Source organism: Sinocyclocheilus grahami, unplaced genomic scaffold (genome assembly GCF_001515645.1).
Source record: "Sinocyclocheilus grahami isolate Dianchi unplaced genomic scaffold, SAMN03320097.WGS_v1.1 scaffold156.1, whole genome shotgun sequence".
In the NCBI taxonomy this organism is placed as follows: Eukaryota; Metazoa; Chordata; class Actinopteri; order Cypriniformes; family Cyprinidae; genus Sinocyclocheilus; species Sinocyclocheilus grahami.
Window position 1 is genome coordinate 88,974 of NW_015505335.1, and position 14,105 is coordinate 103,078.

General features: G+C 38.1%; 1 protein-coding gene across 1 annotated transcript in view; it reads left to right on the forward strand.

The window, feature by feature from the left end:
- Positions 1–565: 565 nt before the first annotated feature.
- LOC107592666 (rho GTPase-activating protein 35-like) overlaps positions 566–14,105 on the forward strand; it is a 113,077-nt gene continuing 99,537 nt past the window's right edge. The window contains exon 1 of the mRNA XM_016282206.1: positions 566–878. The gene's annotated coding sequence lies outside the window, so the exon portion shown is untranslated. The remainder of the gene's footprint in view (positions 879–14,105) is intronic.

Sequence of the window (14,105 nt, forward strand, 5' to 3'; positions counted from 1 at the left end):
TCTCTCTCTCTCTCTCTCTCTCTCTCTCTCTCTCTCTCTCTCTCTCTCTCTCTCTCTCTCTCTCTCTCTCTCTCTCTCTCTCTCTCTCTCTCTCTCTCTCTCTCTCTCTCTCTCTCTCTCTCTCTCTCTCTCTCTCTCTCTCTCTCTCTCTCTCTCTCTCTCTCTCTCTCTCTCTCTCTCTCTCTCTCTCTCTCTCTCTCTCTCTCTCTCTCTCTCTCTCTCTCTCTCTCTCTCTCTCTCTCTCTCTCTCTCTCTCTCTCTCTCTCTCTCTCTCTCTCTCTCTCTCTCTCTCTCTCTCTCTCTCTCTCTCTCTCTCTCTCTCTCTCTCTCTCTCTCTCTCTCTCTCTCTCTCTCTCTCTCTCTCTCTCTCTCTCTCTCTCTCTCTCTCTCTCTCTCTCTCTCTCTCTCTCTCTCTCTCTCTCTCTCTCTCTCTCTCTCTCTCTCTCTCTCTCTCTCTCTCTCTCTCTCTCTCTCTCTCTCTCTCTCTCTCTCTCTCTCTCTCTCTCTCTCTCTCTCTCTCTCTCTCTCTCTCTCTCTCTCTCTCTCTCTCTCTCTCTCTCTGTGCTTCAACGCCTCCTCCTTTCCAACAAGAAACAGTGATCTGATATTCCAGTCTGGGTTTTCCTTCGATGTTTTTGTGTCTTTTGTGCTGCGTTTGGGAAGAGAGCCACAGATCAGATTGTTGGAAACTTTCAGAATACAATCAGTCATTGAAAGAAGAGCTTGTGTTGCGGTCGGACAGCTGCAGAAGGTGAACTGTTTATGGGACTACTGCTGGACTATTATTATTGTTCTTCTTCCTCATCTTGATGAATCTCTGAGCCGGTTATACTGCTGCTGCAGGATAAAGAGTGAAAGAGAGAGGGAGGCATGCTGTGGTATGCACCAGTCTTTTTCTTTTCTTTCATCTACATTTCCTAAATCCGTGGGCTTCTTGTAAGCAAACTTGTGCTATTTACTTTGTCTAGAGGAAACTAGAGGGGCGTATGTAGATTTGTTCTTCCATTGAACTACATCTGGTTTCCATGTGATATTTTGTGATTGGTTTAATATTCCATCTCCCAGATCTGGAGTTTGTTACATCTTTGCCTCTTAACATGTTCTCATATCTATGCTCAGAGACCCAGCCTTACAGCTGTCAGGCAATATATGTGTTCAGAGCAGTCTTCATGCTTTACATCTTTCAAAATGATTTCTGGTAAATTGGTTTCTGATAATCAAAGCCAAAAACATAATGATTGCTAGGTTTCGAATGTCTGGCATCACCCAGATAAAGCACTGACGCTTTGACTCAGATCTGATACATGGACTGTGTTTACATGCACAACAATATTCAGGGTTTGAGCATATTCTGTTTATGTAAGCCTCATATAAACTTTAGCATGAATGCCGTAACTGGATTACGCCAAAATTCCTGGTTTATTAAACACAGTTTTGGCTCACTTATTCGGAAATGTAGACCGTAATCTGAAAATGTTGTGCATGAAAAAGTGGTTATTATTATTATTAATCTTGAGCTTTTTTGGAACGTTGCTTTTGACGTAAGGCAGTATGTAGTCCAGTTGTTCTTTGATTTGAACATTTTGCTTTGGCCCTAAATGGCATTTTGTGTTACAGATTGAAAAAAATACAGTTTAGGAAGTTTTGAGTTTGGTTGAAAAATCCTCTAGCTGGTGACGTTCCGAAAACAGCTGGTAGCGACCTACTCCCTGTGCATTCAGAACAGGCTGGAGAACTGGTTTGAGGTCCAGTCCTGTTCTATTATTGCACGGTAGTTTAATATGGCCGTAGTAGCTGTTCACATATACTGAACTTTTCATAAAAAACTGTGTGAATCTGTTATGTTCATTTATGTTGTATATATACTGTCATGGTCTGAAGTTATTGCAACAACCAACTCAGACCCCATGGTTTTCAGACCCCAGATGTTACAGTGTTTTGTAATGGGAACTAGCAAATTCCATATTTTCAGGCCATTAATTGGCCATTATTCAATGATTGGCGATTATTTGCATGGCTGATAATAGAAGTAGTCATTTTTGATATTTCATTTATTTCTTATAGTGAATTTGATTTAGTATTGTCTTAGTATTTAGTATGTATTGTCATACATCTTTTAATCTGTTAAGTGGGCGCAGTTATTGGTCTGAATGACTAAATATCCTATTAATAAATATTCTTTTAATCGACTTGGCTCGTTGGCTGATATATTGAACTGTCAGTACTCATGACGATGCGCTTGCAAATCATTTTCAGATTATTCTTGATCTAACTGTTGTGAATTTCTGCCTGGACTTTATCTGGCACGGTCTACATTGATTTTTAATATTCCAAATTGGTGTTTGTGTGCTTGATGAGTGGTGTATATTTGTTCTATTACCCAACTGTCACATGTGTAATAGATTAGACTGTGGTCCTTAGCTGAAACCTTTTAGTGATGTGTTGACTTCTTGCGTTCAGGGGCATCGTTTTTAAACCCGCTTGACAACATAATATCAATTGAATCGGACTGGTATTGCTTCAGTGAACACTTGATGTAGTTTGGAAGATACACAAGAATCTCAGTGAGTGCGCAAGTCAGACGGTGTGGAATTTGTTGACGATGCTTGTCTTGATTGAGTAAAAATGAGTTGTATTCCTCCGATAAAGTCATGCAGATGAAAGTTCATCAAATCAGGAATGAACGATAAGGGTTGGAATGTCTGTTCAGCCAAACTCTGGGGCCATTTCCCATCGGAGTATTGGCAGAAAGACTCATTTCACTTCTTATTTGGCACGTTTACAGGACATTTAAAGAGATGCGTCACCCTAAAATTTAAATGCTGACATTGTTTACTCACCCTCATGTCATTCCAAGCCTTCCTTACTTCCTTCTGTGAAACACAAAAGACGATATTTCAACACAATCCAAATGCCATTCATAAATATTTAACATTTTGCCGATTTAGTGGCTAATTTGTGTGAATTCGTGCGAACGAACTAAGTTTTTATTCTTTTTGCATCCCACTGACACAGAGGTGGGCCTTTGTGCTTTTTTCTAAAAATCATACATACGATACAAATTATATTGTTCAAATTCATACGAAATCACCAAATGGTTATGTTTTCTTATGAGTTTGGGTTGGATAGTTTGAAATGAAAGCCAATTGGGTCCAGTGTTGTCCATTATATGTCGTGTTTTTGTGTTCTGCAGAAAAAAAGTCAGTCATACAGGTTTGGATCGACATGAAAGTGAGTAAATGACAGAATGTTTGGGTGAACTATCGCTTTAACAGGTTTGCACCAGATGAATTGCACAAATAGTCAGTAAATGAGACATTCTGTTCATTTACTAGTTTTTTGTCTGTGAATAAATATCACCCGTGACTCGTGAGGGCCCTCTGCCTCAAAAAGATTATTCAGAAGTGGAAATTGATTCTCTTTCGGTGCCTTGCTGAAAGTACATTCCTCTAAAACATAGCAACTGTGTACTTGGATGGCATGTGCTTGTATTCCTGTACATGCTTAATAAAGCTCATACTTGTTATACTGTCTTCCTATTACAAAGCCAGAACTATAGAGACTCTAAATTGTTCAAGTGAAGCGTGTGTTCTTTCCTGTGATCATTCATTTCTAAACGCTGACCCCTCCAAGCCCCTTAGCTGAAATGTGAAGAATGCAGGAGGATTCCGCGCAATCAAACTCTTTAGGCTTCAAGCACTACTGCCATGTTTCTCCTCCTGTTGCATGTGCTCTGAGTAAAGGTTAATAGTTGAGGTTGTTGATGGTTTCACAGTGAGCGTTTTTAAGGAGATATATGTCCAAAAAATGATAATTCTGTCATTTACTCACCCTCATGTTGTTCCAAACCTGTATGGCTACGTACTTTCATTGTATGGAATAGAGCAGCCTGGACATTCTGCTATATAGCTGCTTTTGTGCTCCACACAAGAACGTTTGTAACAACATGAGTGTGTAAATGATGACCGAATTGTCATTTTTGGGTGAGTTTCCCTTATGACTGCTTTGGAATTCATTGCAGAAACCCAAGTGATTTGTTGTTGTGTCTGGTCTCCGTAACTTTGAACAGGTAGCCATAACTCAGAGAGACATGATTGCAATCTGTTGTAGGAGCGGCTTTGCAGTCCCAGAAATTCACAACATTTTGAGCCGGCCGATGGAAACTCTTGATAAACGTCATGGGCTTATAAGAGTTTAATCTCTCATTCCTCAGCCCCGTTCACCTTATCTCACATATATATATTTCAGCTGATGTGAGCCAGTCACCATCTATGCAGTCCAGTCTAGGCACTGTATGCGCTATTTTGGAGCCGCAGCGGTAGATAATAACCGTGATATTTAGTCATTTGTACTTGACATTAGAATTAATAGGGACATTTTCTGGACAAGTACACCCTCTAAATGCTTTCCACCTTTGCTAATATATGTGTGATTTGCACGAACAGAAGCGTCTGTGATCTATCTAAGCCCTTTTGCTGTGTCTTCAGCGTTAGCCAATGTTCATCTGCCAAATGTCTGGCCCATAAGACCTGTCCACTTGCCAAACATTGCAGAAAAGGTGATTGGTAATTTAATCCTTCTCATTTATTTTCCCAGTTCCATTTTCTCCTTGAATTCAGCATGTCATGACTGAATAATTAGTTGTGCTTGCTAAGGCAAGCATCACTATCACTATTACTCATACTCATAGGGTTGGGATTTAAACAAACCTTTAGCCTTAGCAACCATCCTGAAACAGTGTTGGGTGTAGCGTTTGCTGCAAATAGCAAAGCTATGTTTCTCTGTTGTAGCATTGCTAGTTTTAAAATAATGCAGATTTTTAGTAGCAAACCTAATTTAGTAATTAAGTATGAATTTAGTGTGATAGTTTTAATTTTATCAAGCAATATTTACAAAATCAAATTGTGCGTTGGGTATTTTCTGTCATCTGTTTATAATTGGATCTAGCGATGTCCGATTTGAGAATGAATCATTCTTTTGGTTCTTTCAGTCAGTTCTGTTCTATCTGTTAATTTATTTTACATTTATTTAACAATGTAAAGTAGTTTAAATGTAGAAAGTTGTGACATTTTTTGTAACTAGCTTTCTTTAAGTTAAGCTTTCTTTTAGCTTAGCGTATAGCTAACGTTTCTTGTCGAACACTTCCCAAAACATCCCACTTGTAAACAACCAACCTGAACACCTTAGTAACTGCATAACAAACCTGTGGCAATATTTTTGCACCAAAATGAAATTGAACAAAATGAAAGTTTTTATTCAGCCTAAAATTTTAACGGAAAATAACGTTTTGGTGAAAGTTAGGTCATTGAGTAATTGAGCTCAGTATGCTGTTCATAGTATAGTTTTTTTGGCAGTGCGCCAACTCTCGATATTTCAGCTGAACAAATGTAATTTTTATTTTATTTTTTACATATTTTACGTATTGCTACTCAATCATTTTTGTTCACTGTGAAGTATTTTAAAATATGTTCTGTGAAATATGATTTTAAGTCCTTCCGGATAGTTTGTATTTACAAGTTGGAAAGTCGTAATTACGACATCAGATGCATTTAAGTCACTTTGGTTGCAGCAAGATGGCGATGTACCTTTTCTACAAAATATTCGACAAGATTTTTTAAAGGGGTCATATGATGCGATTTCAAGTTTTCCTTTCTCTTTGGAGTGTTACAAGCTGATTGTGCATAGATAAGATCCCTGAAGTTGCAAAGACTAAAGTCTCAAAACCAAAGAGATATTCTTTATCAAAGTTAAGACTCTGCCATGCCCCCCTAAAATGGCTCGTTCTAACACGCCCCCACATATCTACCTCACTATGTGGAGATATTAGCATAATGCCGCCCAAATGTGCACGCAAAGCAAGAAGGCATGGTTTCAGTAACCGCAGTTAGTGTTGAAGCAGCATGTCAGGGAGACGCGGTGTGTTTCTAGGCGAAAGCCAAAGCACTTTATTTGGCCTTCCGAAAGTAGATGCATTTAGGAATCTTTAAGATCACTTACAACAGAACAGCAATGCATTTTATGGACGACCGTTTCGTGAACCTAGGAGAGGAGGTAATTCTGACTTTGCTATGACAATCTGGCACTTCTGAATCAGCTACTGTTTTGTTATTAGTTTAAGTATTTGCTATTGACTGTTCAAATGCGGAGTTTTGCGCATCTTGTGTGTGTGTGTGCGTGCTTATGTGCGTGTGTGAGAGAGAGAGAGAGAGTCTAAGAGTTCTAAGACAGGGAGTCAGTGTTTTTTGAACATTAAAGCATGTCAACATATTCTGTTACACCAAATACACAAAATAATGATCTTTAAAAAAGCATCATATGACCCCTTTAAAACTATTTCTACAAAATGATGAATAAAGAATGCACGTAGTTTTTTTATGCTTTTATTCAATTTATGAAAGTGCTGTAAATCCAGTTGTACATGCAACTTTGAATTTGTTTTTGAAAACAAGTTTTATTGTAAATTTAAACAAATTTCGAGAAATTTACCATCAATACAAAAATGACCTTTATTGCGTCAATCACATTTCCTAAACCCCAATTCTAAAACTTAAAAATAATTCGGAGTTTCCCACTCATAATTATGAGTTTGTGGTGGCATGTGGTGTTCAGCTCATAAATCTAATAAGATTTTCCATATACAAATATAATAAATATTTCCAACACAACTAGGGATGCACCGTTATGAAAATTTTGGCTGATACCGATAATTCTTTATTTTTGAAAGCCGATAACCGATATGTTGGCCGATAAATCTATATCCAAATTTTTATATACTTTTTGAGAGCCTGATTACAAAAAAGGTCTTATCATTAAAAGCCACATCCCAAACACTTCAACATAAGCAGCCTAGTTTGAACGGTGTACGTTTCTTGAATATACCTATGAATGTAATCTGGACGTGTTACATTCGTCATGTTGTCTGTCATGTGACTTGCCAGCATCAGTTACAACACTGCCGTTCACAAGAACTCCTCTACTGTGGCCTCATGGGATAGTAAAGTGTCCATTGGATGAGCACTTCAGAATCTCACCAGAAATAGCAGGTCATTCAGGAACTTTTCGTCTGCTGTTTTATGAATACTGTGAATTCAGATATACTACTCTTTTCTCATACTGTTTTTTTGTCTACTATCTTGTAGGGAAGTATGCAATTTTGGATGCAGCCCAAGTGTAGGCATCAGTGTACAAAAGCTCTTATGAAATGGTTTGGTAGCGTTATATATTCATAAAGCAGCCTCCCAGCCCTTTCCCTGGTGACAGTTCCCAGAAGCTGCATTGGCTTGTGCGGATCAGCAATGTACATTCTGTCAATAATCAGTCTCTCTGTGGTCTCCAGCCACTCCTGTGGCCATGAGTGCAGCTCTCGGTGACTCAGCATTTTACCTACAGATGAGAGCATCTGGGAAACGAGAGAGAGACAGAGCAGAGATGGCCCACAGGAAGAACTTTCTGTAACATTCAGGAATTTCACCTCCCACAGACGTGGCGGACTCCCGCCAAACTCAAGCTAGTTCTCCTTGCGTCTGTATTTCTGGGCTTTGGGTATGAGTGTTTGGTTCACACCAAGGCAGAGAAATACGAGTGGATCGTCGCCACGGCCTCCTCCCACTCACCACAGTTTTTTTGCTTTATGACATGTTTTTGTTGTCTCCAGTGTTTGCTGTTGGTATTATAGGGAAGAAAACACTTGGCATGTGATTTCCAAAAAAGTCTTTTTTTTGGGTCTGCCTTCTTTGTTTGACTTTTCAGCCTCCATTTCCTCTGAAGTTGCCCTAGCCGTTTTTGTTGCGATTGTTGGGATTCCCCTCTTTCCTTCAACCATGCTCCGTTTCCTGCAGGATGTCCACCAGAGATGCCCCTGGTAGGGGGGTAAGTGAAAAAACAAGCAGAGGAGGGCTAGTAGACTGCTGTATGAAAGGGCTTAGCTGGATGTTAGGCCTCTCTGTGGGGGATGAACATTATTACATACCTCCGTTCCTTCGGCTATAATTTGCTAACGGTCAACGGATCATCAAAATTAAAAATGTGTGCTTCGTTTGGCATCCATTTTATGGGTCAATGACTTGCTCTTCTTTGTCAGATCTGTTTATTTATTTAAAAATATAGTAAAAATGCAATTCACACTATGGTTCAAATACACTTCTTCTATAATGCGCATGTCTTTAGTTTCTGTATTATATAATCGCGTATGTCAGGGTGATGAAACCGATATACTGAAAAAAAAAAGTTATTAAAAGAATGTCATTCTTAAAGAAAACCTGAGGTGGTTTAATTAGGCTTAATATTTTATTATTTATTTGAAAAGCCTTTACCTAACCTGGGAAATCAGTCATTTGGTGTGACCAACAAAGTCATGTGGTCCAACCAACATCCAGAAAAATGCAGAATATAAAAGACCCACATGACTGTGTTAAGGTCAGTAATGCTCTTGAAATATATAATTTGACCTTGTTATGACAAGACAATATATATCATGTTGTGAAATGCCATATGGTGTGGCTTCCCTAAAACTTAATGACATTTATAAATTAATAATTCATGGTGTTTGTAAGAATAAAAAAAAAACAACAACTGATTTTCAAACGTTTGGGGTCAGATTGATTGATTTATTTGTTTGTTTGGTTAAATGATTTTTTTATTCAGCAAGGACACATTAAATTGATCAAATGTGACAAAGACATTTTATAATGTTTCAAAAAATATATATTTCAAAGAAATAATTTTTATTCATCAAAGAATCCTGAAAAAAAGTATCACAGTTTCCACAAAAATATTAAGAAGCACAAATGTTTTCAACATTGATAAGAAATGTTTCTTGATATTAGGCATATTGGAATATGTTATTACTTTTTATTGGTGGTTTTATAAATGGTTTCACCACATAACATTAAATTGAAACCTTTCTTGAAAATGGAATTGCGTTTTTTGAAACTTCAAAACTTTTCAGAGTGCATTTCTAAGAACTAGAAACTTACGATTTTTCCTTTTTCCTTTATCGTGTTCTAGTACGTCATTGATGTGTGCAAGTAGAGCTCCAAAGAGCACAAGCAGGAGCTTGTAAGTGAACCTTCCTGATTATGACTTCATCAGATAAAAAGAAATTACATTTACCATTTAGAAACTCTTTTTATAGCCTCAACTGTGACTTGTGTTTCTACCTGCCAGGCAGAAATGAAGGGAGAGAATCGTTGCAGTGTAACGTATAATTAGATATGGCAGATTTAATCACGAGAAGATGAACAGTCATGAGAGAAGGGGCTCTGAAAATGCCCAAATGTGTGAAAGAGTGAAGGCATGATGCTATCATGAGTTCTTGCGCTGGCTCTCTAATCTCTCTTCCCTCTTCCCATCTCTTTACGTCTGTGCTTAAACTGCGGCAGGCGCCCAGGGTGCCGGAAGGCTAGCACCTTGTCAGAAACTGTTAGATGAGGCTGTCTGCTTGCAGAAACTTCGTTACCATTGCAGTGGCCTTTAACACTGCCCGGTGCTTACTGAGCGAATTCAGTCACAAGGGTGGAGTGAAGCAATTGGCCGTCTTGAAATGACCTCGGAGGCAGACAGTGTTTGAGTAAAATTAGGGCTGGACAGAGAAGAGGCAGTCTGAGTAATACGCACAACTGTTGCACAGGTCTGTCTCTAAGCCGCCTTGAGTTTCGGTCAGATTGACTGTTGTTTGGCAAATTTTTGTGGTTGAAATCCAGTCATTTTTGTTCGCAAAATTTTGCTAATGCGACCACACGTTTAGTAGAATTGTAATAGAATTACATAAACTACATTTCAAAATCAACTCAGTGGTGTACAAACTAGTCTTAAGGTCTTAAGGAGGCCCTGTTAATTTTGGTTAGGGATGGGTCACAATAGTGGACTAGACAGCTGAATAGTTGACAAGTGTATCCAGTTTATTATAATTTATTTTTAAATTTTAGTTTTGATATTTTTAGCGGCAATATTTTAATTAGCAGGCTAACAACCTGATGCGCTTTAGCTGTTAGATTGCACCATAAAGTCACAATTAAAATTTGTATAAACCACTGGACAACTTTGTCATTTAAGCGTAGTATTTTTTTGTATACTATTATAGTAGCCTATTTAAAAAAAAAAAAAATAATAATAATATATTTTTATATATTCAGTTTTCATTTTATTGTTACATTTTGTTTTGTGCTCTTGTTACTAGTTTTGTTTATTTGTTTTTCAAATGTTCTGTTTAGCTTTAATTTATTTTATTTCAGTTTTAGTCATTTTATTACTATGACTTAAATCTTAATTTATTTCGGTTAGTTGCCAAGGCAACATTTGTAATTTTTTAAATCGTTATATATATATATTTCAGGTTTATTTCAATGATGGAAAATTATTTTTGTTTTAATTAGCAGTAGGTTTTTATAAGTTTAATTTAATCTAATATTTTTATTTTATCTTCATTTCAATGAACATAAATTATTTTTATTAGTTTTAGTTAACAATAACGGCACTGGTGTCAAGTTATAAGTATACGTAGCCTTTCAGAAACTGACGTAGAAAAGTAAATATCTAATAACTTTTCTTGCAATAAACTATCATGGTCCTTACAATTACAAACAAGCAAAGACATATGCAATTTTAAACTAACCAGTTAATTTATTGCAAAAGTGGCTCTAGGAACAGTGCAGTAAAGAAACGGTTCACCCCAAAATAATATTTCTGTCACCAAATTCTGTCAAACATATTTCTGTTATGTTCTTCACCAAATTCAAAATGCTATAACTCAAAAACTACTTGTATACTAATCTGGCCAGCTCTTCCTTATCTGGTGACTGTGCCAGCTGTTCGCTCTTGAGTAAGTGCTGTGTTGCTTAAAGGTGCTGGGCCTGGTGTTATCGAGCGCCCCTGCAACGGCTTGTCATCTTGGTCACACTTAGCTAATGATGCCTGTGCTATCGCCGGCAAGCGGGAAAGGAGCTATAAAACGGCACTGGTGTCAAGTTATAAGTATACGTAGCCTTTCAGAAACTGACGTAGAAAAGTAAATATCTAATACCTTTTCTTGCAATAAACTATCATAGTCCTTACAATTACAAACAAGCAAAGACATATGCAATTTTAAACTAACCAGTTAATTTATTGCAAAAGTGGCTCTAGGAACAGTGCAGTAAAGAAACGGTTCACCCCAAAATAATATTTCTGTCATTATGTTCTTCACCAAATTCAAAATGCTATAACTCAAAAACTACTTGTATACTAATCTGGCCAGCTCTTCCTTATCTGGTGACTGTGCCAGCTGTTCGCTCTTGAGTAAGTGCTGTGTTGCTTAAAGGTGCTGGGCCTGGTGTTATCGAGCGCCCCTGCAACGGCTTGTCATCTTGGTCACACTTAGCTAATGATGCCTGTGCTATCGCCGGCAAGCGGGAAAGGAGCTATAAAACGAGCAGCGTCATGACTGAGAAGATAGATGAGAGTCATATGAGACAGCAAGTCTAGTGCTTCTCATGCTGGTGGAATTTCACTTTATTTCAGCACTTCCGTATGGCTTCTCACAAGAGGAAATAGATTCGTGTTTATTTAGCTCTACTTCCAGTTGCTAAACGGTTAGCCTATCTGTGCAATCTGGCTAGAAATGGAAACCTCCAGAGCTGTCGTATCACACGTGTTTTAAAATGTTAGTTGCTTTTGTACAGCGGAAGGTTGATTTGTTGCCTCTTTGGGGTCTGTCTCTGATATTTTGATCTCTTGCTCCAAGTGTAGCATTTAAAAGCGTTTGTAGTCGACCTCGGTGTCAAGCAGATGGCTTGTCAGGATCCAAGGCGTGCAGTTGGTTTGGTACGGCCCAGCTCTTGTTGTTTTTCTATGCTGCATATATGATACAAGAACTAAAATAAGAGGGGTGTGCAGAAGAGGGACGGGTCTCTGTGCTGCCCGCTTTGTCTGTTGACATAACCGATCCAGATTGGATGAGTCACCATGCGAAGGCTCGGAGACGTGTTGTCAACATGCATTTCTCCTCATTACGTTTGTGACTAGCCTCCGTGTAAGCCAGACAAACAAGAATGTTTGAGAGTGCAAAAACACACTGTAATCTCACATTTCCTGCTGTGTCCCATGGAGCAGGCTTTGTGCAAATTTACCCAAGCAAATACAAAACCCCCTTCTCTCTCTCTCTCCATAGGGTCAGGGGTGAGAGGAACCCTGATCTGGCCCTTGGTGAGGGAGAGGTCGACGGAAGAAACAAGTCTGCGTTGGGTTTAGTGCAGTCCAGGAGGAAACCGGCCCTGGTGTGCTGTTTTTGTTTGTTTTAAAAGACAGGCACAGGATCTGTGCGGTTTTGCTTTTGGATCCTGTCTGGGCCTTTTGTTTGTTAACCATTCCCTATGCTGTCGGCAAAGCTTACAAAAATGTACCTTTGGCTTTACTGCGATGCCTTGACCTTTGGATTGTCGACTGGATTGGATTGTTTTCTCTGGAAATCACCGCCCTCTGATGTCATGCCGCTGTTCCTCTGGCTGTGCACCCGCTTTCCACCCCACTTTGTCAATTATTAGTGGTGTTTGCTAAGGCAGGCATCACCGGTTCTATTGCCCATTTGTTTTCATAACGTTAAGTGTTAGACTTTTCAGAGTATACCTTGTCCCTCACCGTTTGAGCTACAGACATGAATAATACCTTAAATCATCAATTTATGCCTGTCCATTACTATATCCATATCTGGGCACCAGAATATCATAGAGACTTGGGTCTGGCTCTTTTGACTACTATTTATATGCTATTATTATTAATAATTATACAAATTAAGTACTAAATATTAACAACATGTACTTACTGTTGGTTTGTAGTTTGTTGCTTGTAATTATACATAATTTACAGTTATTATATTTATAGCTATTATTGTTCAATTTAACCTGTAACAAGGACACTGTAAAACATTTTACCATTTGTTTGTTTCTGTTGTCCATTTTGTTTCTCCATTTTTTTTGTTGACGTTTTTTTATCCAGCAGTTTTACTACTAGCTAGCTACTTACTGACATAACTAGCTAAGCTTGTAAGTACTCTACAGAAATAGTTAAACTAAAAGCTAACCTTCAGAGAAAGTAGGTTGTTGCGCTGCAAGCTACATACGTTTGTGACATTCAAGATAATTTGTTTTAGGCCTGGGCGATAAAACGGTATCGATATTTATCGACGGTACACCTTCTTCGATATCGATAGAAAAATTGTTCGATATAGCGCACGATATAGGCACATGTTATGAGTGATGCAGACAGCACACACAAACATGAACACATGCTGAAATGAGTGCTGTGCCTGCCTCAGATGAGGAGATTGTGAATAAAGAATGAATTAGTCGAATTTAAAATAAACATTTGCATTTGAATGTTAGGTGTGCATCAGGGCGATCGAGATGCGGTGATGATGTAAGTGACGTTGTTGCATTTTAATGTTTTGTTAGTCTAGCCCACAAGACGCGCCATGCGTAGAGAAGATCTTGATAAAGGTTAAAACCGAAACCAAGCCATTCACAGAATGCACATTCAGTGCATTTTTAGACAGACAAATATGACTGCTGCACTCGTGTCTCACAGAAGAGATGTATAGAAAGCCATACAAAGTTAAAAGTTTAAACTTTTAGAAAATAAGTCACGAATTTGTGGAGGTTTATTCCTTGTCACTGCGTCTCATATGTTTTTAAATGCAATCTGTGTGAATGGCGCTTCGGCTTTTTAGATTAAGCAATGCATTAAATACATGATGCTGTTTTGTTCATAATTGTTTATGCAATTTACGAAATTATATTTGATTTTGAGTTAATTTAGACGTTATGCACGTTTTTATAGAGTTACTTCATTGCGTTAACAATTTAAAGGGGTCCTATTATGCTTTTTCACTTTTTCAACTTTAGTTAGTCTGTAATGTTGCTGTTTGAGCATAAAAAAGATCTACGAAGTTACAAAGCTCAAAGTCCAATTCAAAGTGGGATATTTTATTTAAAGGGGTCATATGATGCTTTTTTAAAGATCTGTATTTGGTGTAACAGAATATGTTGACATGCTTTAATGTTCAAAAAACACATTATTTTTTAAATACTGTACATTATTGTAGGTCCTCTATGCCCCGCCTCTCTCAAACGCTT